The sequence below is a fragment of the Xyrauchen texanus genome, chromosome 41, assembly GCF_025860055.1.
Source record: "Xyrauchen texanus isolate HMW12.3.18 chromosome 41, RBS_HiC_50CHRs, whole genome shotgun sequence".
NCBI classification, from domain to species: Eukaryota; Metazoa; Chordata; class Actinopteri; order Cypriniformes; family Catostomidae; genus Xyrauchen; species Xyrauchen texanus.
In genome coordinates this window covers 1,815,945-1,826,607 of record NC_068316.1, presented here as the reverse complement: position 1 = coordinate 1,826,607, position 10,663 = coordinate 1,815,945, and the positions used below count along the sequence as shown (strand labels likewise).

Sequence of the window (10,663 nt, the reverse complement as noted above, 5' to 3'; positions counted from 1 at the left end):
TTTCACACTCAAGAAATCTGAACTGAGACATTCCATTTGAGGACAATGTGTTCTTCAATGTGAGTGCGGTTGTTGTCATGGAACAGCATTTTATATCTGGTCTTCAATTATTTTTCAATGTTAGACACTGTATACTTTCATTTAATGTTGGGTAAATGTAGACCATAAATAAAACATAAAAACATGCCCTTGTCACATGCAATGTCCCCACCTCAATTAATAAATAAAGTGTTAAATTTAGAGGAAAATGTTGACTTTTTCATGTAAATTGCATCTTTTGTTTTTACTTTATGACGATGTAAAATGTGTACTTTTGTATTGGATGTTAAATATGGTGTATAATCACCACTGAAAGTCTCAAATAAACTGCTGAGTAGCTTTATAGTGTACAGTATATAATGAATTCCCCCAATGTATTTAAGGTGAATGCAATGGCATCTCAGTGTTAAAACAACATCAATAGTGCAGAAGCAGGTACTTATTTACATATTCATTTATTCTACAGAACTACAGATAATGAAGAGGCACACTTTCAGAAAGATCCATGTGAGAGCTTCACTCTTCATCGTGCCCTTTCTGTGAGAGGAAGAGACATGAAAACAATATTGGGTTGAAGGTATTATCTTGTAGTCTTTTAATGTTGTTTAGTTTTGTTAGGCAGGACCTCTTCAAGCTAATTCAGTGAATGCAATGGTGTCTTCAAATCTTTGGTGAGCCAAGTGTTAAGTGGTAGAAAAATAAAACAATACTGCTCATGTGCATCACCTTATACACTGGGTATGCATTAAAGTAAGTGCTGATTTTTAAAAACTGATGTTTAAATAATCAAAACCAATCTTCTCCTCCAATAGAACCATTAATACCATCATGAGGATTTCAGGAAAAAAAATTGTAGGTTTAGTTTTATCTGGTTACTGCCATAAACTATATAGGAAAACAGATGTCAGTTACCTTAGATCCAGTATCACGGCTCTTGGCTCTGTTTGTTGACGAGATTCAGCAATATCAGCTCTTTCTTCTGCTTCATCCATCTCATGCTGCAGCTTACAGAACTTGGCCAGATTAGAGTTGGCCTGTTCCTCCTAAACAACAATGTATTCTTGTCAGGAAGTGATTGGGCATATTTAGATTTTTTGAGTTTGATAAACGATATGGTAAATTCCAATTTTACACATATGCAGTATTATTATGTTCCAGTTTCAGAGATACGTATTCTCTGTCTATTAAAATGTAAAATATATTTCCAGAGAAGACATAAATGAATAGAAATAGTTCTCCTAAACATACTGCCTCCTATCCAGCTCTCTTGTGAGACTTGAACTTCTGCTGCAATTTGTTCACCAGGTCCTGCAGAAGACTCCTGCATCAGTCCTCATCAGTCTACAAATTGTCTCAGGGTATGAAGTGACTTTCTTGTTACCCATATGCTTTCAGTAGTGATAGTATGAATACAAAGACGTTTATTTCTATATCAGATAGTGACGTGGTAGGTGAGCTGCTTGAAGGCTTCATGCGTGCTGTGAGTCTCTGAATCAAGTGAGCTTTGCAGAGTATCCACAACTTTCTGCTGGTCTCTCTTAGCCTGATCCATCTCCTCATCTTTCTCGGTCAGCTTATGTTCAATGTCAGTTTTGACCTGATTTAACTCAATTTGGAGGTTCTTGTTCTCTCTCTTCGTGGTTTCCAAATGGTCCAGAGATTCCTCATAAGAGTTCATCATTTTTAATCCTTCTCTTCCAGCTGCCTTGAACGCTCCCCTTTCATTGTATACAATGGAAATTACATATGTACATTACCTAAAGAAAATATGAGTGGTGCTTGCTGTGGCAAAACTCACTGCCAAAAAGTCCCACCAAGGGCCTCAGTGCATTTCCCCAAAGTCAAACGAGCTTCAGGATTCAATTCCTTCTTTAATGTGATAAAGCAATGTGAATTCTTCTTTGAATTCCGGTAATGATGAGAGCAAGACGATTGTCTGGCATCTCTTCAAGGGTACCCAGAAAACCAGCCTTGAAGAACACCTTAATAAGAAACAAGATAATCTAATGTTAGACAATACATGGAATGAAAATGTAAAAAAGTGGTTGTGGTCAATGTCCAGAGATCCCAGTAGTTTTTCTGCTCCTTTCCTGCTGTCAATAAACTGTCCCCCAAGGATAGCAAAATGGTTCATGATGTGGTCTCTTTCACAATCAAGAGATTAATAATCATTTTTGAGATTCACCTTCAATGTACGGTAAATCATTATCCTTTTGAATGGATGTTTATGCTCATTTTAGCATTTAAGTCTTTGATGCTTAAATAAATCTTAAGTCATAGTTAAGTATGCCTCTGCTTGAAATCGCCATACAGAATCCAGCACACCGTTACAGCGCAGCTGGTGCATGACCAGAGGATTCTCCATCGCCCCAGGAGTCTTGGTCTCATTGGGGATGATGCAGTGCACAAAGTGACCACAAATTGGTCATCAGCTTGTTCAGATTCTCCTGAGGATTGTAATATATTTTAGGCTGTCAGTAGACATAGAAACTACTAGAATGTTGTATTCCAATATTAAATGCTCTGTATGTTACCCTGTTAAGGGCAGACACCACCTGAAAAGAAAAGCCCTTTTTCTTGTTCTCCTTTCCACCTTTGCCACGTCCTCCACCCTATGCAGCGATTGGAAGAAATATAAATCATGCTCATGTGTCATATGTATAAATTAACCTTTAAAAAGCTATTTTTTCCCCTAAGCAATTGGGTTGCTGCAGCACACCTGAATCGGCAGCAGCATAGCCAGCAAACAGGTTAGACAGCAGTTGTAGTCAACTTAATGTTGTAGTCAACAGTGCCAGCATAGTGAGCCAGGTAGAAATGAACATCTGAATCATCTGTATTTTTAAGGATTTAAAGGATTATTCTGGTTCAATACAATTGAAGCTCAATTGACAGAAATTATGGCAGTATTTGAGGTAATACATTTACCTCAAAAATGTATTTCTACTCATCCCTCCTTTTCTATATATATATATAAATAAAAAATCTACAGTGAGACACTTCCAATGGAAGTGAATGAGGCCAATTATTTGAGGGTTTAAAATCAAAATTGTGAAGCTTATAATTTTTTTTTTTTACATTACATTCATTCTTTTGTTAAAACTTGTCTAATATTTGAGATGTAAAGTTGTTTAAAGCATTATTTTGGAAGGGGGGGAGGGTAACATGATTTACAGCATTTTGTTATCAAGGCAACGAAGTTGTACAATTGGATATAACTTTACACATATAAGGTTAGAAAGCAATTTTATCACATTAATATCATGTTTAAGTCTTGTGGCAATACTCTTGAAACAGTGAGTATTATAACATTAATGGATTGGCCCCATTCGTTTCCATTGTACTGTAAGTGCCTCACTGTAACCTAGATTTTTGATATCATTTTTGTGGTGATCAAAATTATGCCACATATGCTGTGGAATGAGTTTAACTTAACCAGAATATTTATTTAAATTATGATGATTAATGACAAAACTACAGTCTAGAAAAAAAAGGTCAATATGCTCTGTCATTTTTATTTTATTTATTTATTTTTATTTTCTTCTGTTACATTGAGAATAATATACAGCTTTGTGACCTGGGGGAAAAAAAGTAAAACTCATACCTACATCTCAAATCCAGCAATGTCCAGTACTCCAATAACGTACTGGTGTGGCTGCTTGGTGTCCAATGATTGGTTGATTCTTACAACCATCCAAAGGAACATCCTCTCATACACCGATTTGGAAAGAGCACCAGTGGCATAGTACACCAGTCCAACAAAGATAATACATGTTACAGAAAGTGTATTATAATGGTAATTTTGTTAAGAGTGATTTTTTTATTATTTTCTCCCCAATTTGGAATGTCCAATTCCCAATTTTTTGCTGTAAGTCCTCGTGGTGGTGTAGTGACTCGCCTCCGTGGTGGAGGACGAATCTCAGTTGTCTCCGCGCCTGAGACCGTCAATCCACGCATCTTATCGTGTGGCCTGTTGAGCGTGTTACCACAGAGACACACCCTGGGATTCGAACTCACGACTCCAGGGTTGGTAGCCAGCGTCTTTACCACTGAGCTACCTAGGCCCAAGAGTGTGTTTTTGATATCAAGAAGTAGTTTCCAGCTGTTGGACATTCTGTCCCTTGGTGACCCACTCATTTCTGACTGATGAACTTGTGAAAGGATGCATTACAGCATGTACCGCGAGTGCTCTTGATTAAGTAAGTAATGCGGCTGCGTGCATGAACTGCTGAAATGAGCTTCGCCCGTACTGTGGGTTTTTAATGTCAGAACGGTTATGTGTTAACTTAATGCAAACAGGTGCAGTAAGAAATTCAAGCATACGTGTTACAATGTTGGATCTGTGCAGACCTTGAAGTGGAAAGAAGCAGTTTGTTGTTAACATTAGTCCTTTGCATCAAAAAGTTTGAAAACCCTGTGTTAAATCATACACAAAGTTACATACCATTCATTCATTTCCACCTATCAGACTTAATTAATAGACTATGCTGTTGAAAAGGCATGATTTCATATAAAATATTTTATAGGAAAGCACCGTTCTAACCAAGTTAAGAAGTGTCGACCCACCTGACAGCATGTACTGGTGTTCATTGTCAGAGATGGAGAAGATGTGAGGAGGAGCTTCAGTCCTCTTCTTGCCTCTGTAAGCTTGTAGGGGTTTACAGTGACACAGAAGAGCCCAGAGTAGGTCTAGAAGAGAGAGAAAGAGATAATAAGACACTGGGTAGTTTTATGGGCGTCTAAGATCTCGAAGTGAAGGTTTTCACTCACATAGATCATCCAGGCTGTGTAACGCTCTTTGAGGTTAAACAGCACAGCGGGCTCGTGCAGGAAGGTGAACAAGATTGGGCCTCTAGATGCTCCTTATCTGATTTCCTGAGGTACGGAGCGGCAGGTGCAAACTCCTCCATCTGAAAATCCCCCATCTTTCACCCTGTGAATAATAAAGTGGTGCTTAACTATACACACATATGTATACACAAGAGCCCCAAAATGTATATGCACGGTTAAGCCACGCTTGCAAATGTCTGAATGTCATTGCATTAGATAACAAAACTGTGAGCAGTTGGTATTTATGTTTAAAGTAAAATATGTTTCACAAATCGTTTGAAATGCAGTGCAATGACATTAAGATGTTTATTTGTTTCTTATATAGTAATATGAACATGTATATATTCTACTAATTTACTGTATATTTGTATGTATATTATGTATTACTCCATTGTAGAAAAGATATGTCATTGATGTTGTGTTGAGTGTGGTCAGGATCACTTACAGTACCTTTGTAGATCACCTCTGCAGACACTGATGCTTTATCATCCTAGGATCAAACACAAACAAGATAAAGCAGCGTTACTTGTGTTTAACATCAAACATGTGTCACCTATCAGTTACATTTCAGTCATTATAGACCTACAGTACAACAAACACCATATTGAAATACTGTACCACTCTATGTCTGGGAGATAATATACAAAAAAGACATTTCTTAATTTCATAATTGTTAACAAAGTCAAGAATTCAGAAAGTCTGAGGCATTCTTGATGGCTTACCGTTTGATGATACAGAAGAAAACCTGTCTGAGGTCATTTACTCTCCACCTCTTTTATAATGCAAGAGCTCCTCTAAATATGGAGAAGGAATTTTATGAAGCATATTAGAGTTTGGTGAGGATACAGATGGGCTGGGTGACTGCTGGAGGCAGGGGTGTGTTTATTTTATATAGGGTGCAATTCATGCCAGTGAGGACAAACTGTGCAGTCGTATTATATGGTGTGTGTGTGTGTGTGCGTGTGTGTGTGTGTGTGTGTGCGTGTGTGTGTGTGTGTGAATGAGTTACAGTGCAAAGCCTTTGAAAACCGCCAAGGTTAAAAAAAAAAGGTTATAAGTGCAGACCATTTACCATATGTTTTAATACACAATCAAAAAAAAAATATTTATCATGTTTTAGTTATAGACAAAACAGAAAATGATGTTTAAACCATAATGGCATGGATTATTGTACATTGAGTATTGAGAAAGTATTTGGAGCTTTGGCGACTGGCACCAAGTTTTGGGGTCTTTTCAAATAACCGTAAAGTTACTGAAACAGTCACACCATATTCATGGTGCAACAAGGCACTTAACCCTTTATTGATCCTGGGAAACTTTGTGGATCACAAATGTCTGCTACATTGTATGAATAATTAGTAACTGTTGACTCAAAAGGGAAGGCATCTGATTGTTTGAAGCAACTGATCTGTGTAACTTGCTCAAGGACAAGCTAAGTGTCATTTCACTTTGTCTGATAGATGTTTTTTATCCACTTCATTAGGCCCCGCTGAATCTATAAGGCTCAAGGTCAGATTCCAGCTGGTGCGAATGCTTCACTCTGGCCTTCATTGTTGACACAGCATTGTTTCTTTGCCTTCACACTTGAGGACAAAGATAACCTGTGAAATTCTTAATGGCTGCTTCTCAATGATTGAGAAGAACAGCTTGCGTGATCTCTGTGACCAACATCCATTTATCTCTTTCTCCAGCTGTCACTGCCAAGAAAATTATTGCTGTAATCAATGGACATACAAGCTCTCCTCAAAGTAAAGTTACTTTTTTATTAATCACGTTGTTTTAGCAATAGGTTCCAATTTTCCAGTGCTGGGGACTAGGGCTGGGCGATAAAATGATTTTGATATTTATTGTGTTGAAAATCCACGATAAACTTTTGAGTAATTTAGTAATCTACAGCTAGCACCAAACATGCTTCATTTATGCCCTGTCCTGCTCCGGCATTGCCTCTTTTCCCCGCATGTGAGTAGACATGAGGCGCCATATAAGTTAACGGTTCCATAGCATCTTTAGACATAAAAATGTTTCCTTCTGAATTGAACATTATTAATCAGCATGTTACAACCTTTAATAATAAACAAATAGATTTTGGTTCTAATTTTGTGAAATGAATCGGATGTCATCACTTCTGGCATGGATGACAAGGAAAGAAAATAAAATTACTAGATTGTAACCTAGACCTTTTCACTTTAATGACAATATAAAAATGGTCCATTCAGTTTTTTACATTTTCAGACTTTTCCCTCAGAGCATATGCCTACCTATGAGCCCCCATACAGTATCATTCCTCAGTGAAAAGGGCTTCTATGCCCCCATGTAACAAAATATAAAAATAATTTGAATGTAAAAATTACAGATGGTCTTTTAACTTCACTTTGCTTGATAAAATCTATAAAACTTTTGAATATTTTGGTAGAAGCTCCCTCAGTCAACACTGCTTTGGCTGTCTCTGGGCCCCAATGACTATTTTGACTGTTTAGGATTTTTATATTTTTTTAAAGTGCAATGTGCATATGTGAATGTATATTGTGATTAATATCAAACGATCTGAAAAATTATATTGTGTTAATATTTTTGGCCAGTACTGGAGACAGTACTTTTTTGTTTTTCAAGAATTGCAAAGTGTACTGTTTGGCATCTAGAACATTTCATACAACTAGGAAACCAAGAACAGAGGTACATGGTGTTGATTGAACCTTTAGATGTTTATTTGCATAGTCACTTTTCAATCAGGTTACACCCAGATTGTCATCCTTGGAAGTTGCTCCGTCCTGTATATCTAGAGAACATGGGTTATCTAGAACATAGGTAACTTGAGCACACCTCCCAAGAACATAGGTGCATTGTTTTTAGACCTTCGGAGGCGTCTAGTTGCACAAATTCACTTTTGAACACTTGGTGTGTCAAGTTAAGGCAAGGAAAGCTTTTGAAAATTGTATCATCAACCCTTAAAAGAAATGTTGACAAACACTGTAGAACATTCTGTGAATATGCAGCACCTGTAATGATGCTTTTGGGTTGCCTACAGTCACTCACAGATGGCCAAACGCGATACTCTTACCACTGTCTTGTTTGTTCCACATTGTTTCCTTCCCATTGTCCTTGAATACAAACATAAACCTGTGAAATTCCTCCTATGCCCCTGACGAAATGAGAGCAACTGATGAGGACACTGAGACCTCACACGAAGCAGATGTCTCATCTGTAAAGGTCTCCAAGCGCATAAATAAACATTGATGTTGTCGCCTTTCCAATCCATATACATGCTGCTTAAGTTACATGGCCAATTGAGGAAAAGCGATGAAGGTCTGGTCACAAGACAAACATGTATTATTAACGGACACACATTATTGCATTGTGTATTATAAGTGGAAAGGTCTATTCGGTGAACATTTCTGTTCTGTTTGCTTAAGGAAAATTCAATGATCATTATGCTAATGATAAGCAATCCTGTTGTTCCTCAGTTTTTCAAATTACGCACCTGTTATTGGGTGTTTAAAAGAGTCAACTAACTGCTAAGGCCATTTTTAGCCAAATAGTAGAAAGGTCAAGTTTAAGATTGCTGTGATATTTCTTATGGTAATATATCTTGATATATCTCAAGCAAATTGTGCTGTGGTTTAAGGTTGCATGATTGTTGGTTCCTCTGTGAACCTTTGAGAAGCTCCTCCCCAATATCAGCTGTTAGACTCCACCTGCTCTTCACCATTTTTCCCATCAGGCGTTCAGTGCTCAACCTGCCAAGCAGTGGGTCTTCATCAAAGTTTTACTTATTCTTCATTGTTTTTTTACTTATGTATTGTTGAATTTATTTATTTATTTTGCAGGAGTAAAGTCATAAGTGGTCAAAAGGAAAGGAGGACTCAGCATGTATCATTGTCAACAGGTGAGACTGCGGCTGTAAAACAAATTCAATTGTATTAACTTTTTTAAACTGATATGAGCTTTTTTTACTTGAGTATTTGGATGGTTTAAGCTTTAACTTATCTTTAACTAACCTCTTTTTTTTAGAGCAGAGGGTGTTTGAAGGCCACACTTTGGATTTTGGATGTTTGAAGGACACACTTTGGACTCAACTGTCTGACAAAGATGCACTTTTCCTATTACAGAACGTTCCCGGATGCTCACAGAGGAAGACACAACAGCTTTGATCTTCCAAAGAAACATGACCTTACATGAGAGTACATTTCACACTTGAAAAAATATATGGTATGTAGGTTTTTTTTCTATCTACAAGATAATATGGCAGTTTTATACCATATTCTGTCAAACTAAATCAATATTATGGTCATGATGGTAATATAGAAGTTGCTATAACAAATGCAATGCATTCGCGTGATGTATATATATTGTCTTGTTGTATATTATGGTTGCATCAAAGCTGAAGTAACTTCTCTAATCATGAATCATGTAGTTCTACCTATTAAAACACTTACATGTCTTTAAAACCCATTATGGTTTATTTGTTTTTTAAACTATTTTTTTTCTGTCAGCAACAGCTTTTGAACATTGTACAGAAATGACATACCAATCATTTTTAAATACCACCAGAAGTACAAATACAGTACAACACTGAACAGAGGTGCGGGACATTAAAAAGAAAAAAAAGTAAGGAAATAAATATCGAAGGAAAATCATATTTAATTTATCTTCTTGCGAGGTAACATACCGAGTGTGTAATTGTGTGGCTGTGCACACATGCATGCGTTCCATCATGCATCAAGTGAATAAGTTATTTGTTCCATTTCATAAACTTATGTTGTTGTTTTGTTAAATGCACTTAATTCCTCCACTGACTTTAATTCAGTGCACTGATAAACACTATGTCCACATATGTGGAAATTGGGACTTTAGTTATTTTGAATGAATTACAACATGAACACATCTGTGGGTCATTTCACTTCATTTTAATATACATTTTGTTATATTTCATTTTATCACTGGATACTACGGTTCTATTCATTAACTATATTCACTGCATTTTCTTATTGAGTATGTGTTCATGCAAAAGCTGATAAATGTGTCTTTCAGAGGCTTTATATGGAGTTAGGATGAAAATAAGGAGCATTTTAAACTGTTCTGAGACCAGTGCAGACAGACAGCACACTGGAGGTTAAGTCGTTCACTAAATAGGGAGCAAGGGAGCATCCTATAACTCTCCTATAACTGTTCTGAGACCAGTGCAGACAGACAGCACACTGGAGGTTAAGTCATGCACTAAATAGGGAGCAAGGGATCATCCTATAGCTCTCTATAACTGTTCTGAGACCAGTGCTGACAGACAGCACACTGGAGGTTAAGTCATGCACTAAATAGGGAGCAAGGGATCATCCTATAGCTCTCTATAACTGTTCTGAGACCAGTGCTGACAGACAGCACACTGGAGGTTAAGTCATTCACTAAATAGGGAGCAAGGGAGCATCCTATAGCTCTCCTATAACTGTTCTGAGATCAGTGCAGACAGACAGCACACTGGAGGTTAAGTCATTCACTAAATAGGGAGCAAGGGATCATCCTATATCTCTCTATAACTGTTCTGAGACCAGTGTAGACAGACAGCACACTGGAGGTTAAATCATGCACTAAATAGGGAGCAAGGAGCATCCTATAGCTCTCCTATAACTGTTCTGAGATCAGTGCAGACAGACAGCACACTGGAGGTTAAGTCATTCACTAAATAGGGAGCAAGGGAGCATCCTATATCTCTCTATCTAAAATCTGATCAAAAGTTCAGTTTCAGGCTGCAGATGGTGTTTGGATCACTCAACATGTTTGACACACATGGGACAATGATCAT

General features: G+C 37.3%; 2 long non-coding RNA genes across 9 annotated transcripts in view; one reads left to right on the top strand and one right to left on the bottom strand.

The window, feature by feature from the left end:
* The window catches only part of LOC127634038 (uncharacterized), a 55,870-nt gene that overhangs the window by 29,386 nt on the left and 15,821 nt on the right, over positions 1–10,663 (top strand). For 4 of the 6 annotated variants that reach the window (XR_007969320.1, XR_007969316.1, XR_007969314.1 and 1 more), the window contains 2 exons: positions 8,694–8,752; positions 8,878–9,075. This is a non-coding gene — a long non-coding RNA (uncharacterized LOC127634038). Of the gene's footprint in view, positions 1–504; positions 617–8,235; positions 8,614–8,693; positions 8,753–8,877; positions 9,076–10,663 lie in introns of those variants that run through there. The other 2 variants (XR_007969319.1, XR_007969318.1) reach the window with 2 other exon arrangements.
* On the bottom strand, positions 439–5,706 carry LOC127634037 (uncharacterized). 3 transcript variants are annotated; one of them, XR_007969312.1, is made up of 6 exons: positions 5,592–5,706; positions 5,320–5,359; positions 4,810–4,972; positions 1,288–4,728; positions 952–1,082; positions 439–576 (listed from the first exon to the last, which is right to left on the bottom strand). It is a non-coding gene; the product is annotated as an uncharacterized LOC127634037 (long non-coding RNA). The 3 variants fall into 3 exon arrangements; XR_007969313.1 differs by having other exon boundaries at positions 952–2,021; positions 4,606–4,728; positions 5,592–5,688; XR_007969311.1 differs by having other exon boundaries at positions 952–4,728.